Here is a 460-nt window from a genome sequence, read left to right as displayed (position 1 = left end):
ATATATATATATATATGTATATATATATATATGTACACACACACATAATATATATATATATATACATATATATATATATACATATGTAGGAAACACTTGCTGAAAACTCAAGTGAGAACTATATTTTTAAATTATGTTTGATTAACCTGGAAAACAACAAACTAAATATATTTTCTCATGTGTCGGAGAATTATTTTTATGTAAAAATATTCCACGAGTTTGTTACTCTGCTGCAAATATGAAATGACATGGACATTCTTTTAACTTTTACAATAATGAGACCTTTTCCAAATATATAGCTTGATTCTTTCTCCCAAAATTTATACATTTTTATACACGATTCAACTGTTGAATGTTATAGTTTTTTCGATAAATAAGACAATCAATGCATGTATGTATATATACATATATATATATATATATATATATATATATATATATATATATATATATATATATA

The sequence above is a fragment of the Octopus bimaculoides genome, chromosome 10, assembly GCF_001194135.2.
Source record: "Octopus bimaculoides isolate UCB-OBI-ISO-001 chromosome 10, ASM119413v2, whole genome shotgun sequence".
Classification (NCBI taxonomy): Eukaryota; Metazoa; Mollusca; class Cephalopoda; order Octopoda; family Octopodidae; genus Octopus; species Octopus bimaculoides.
The sequence above is the reverse complement of the archived record's forward strand: the minus strand, read 5'-3'. Positions refer to the sequence as shown.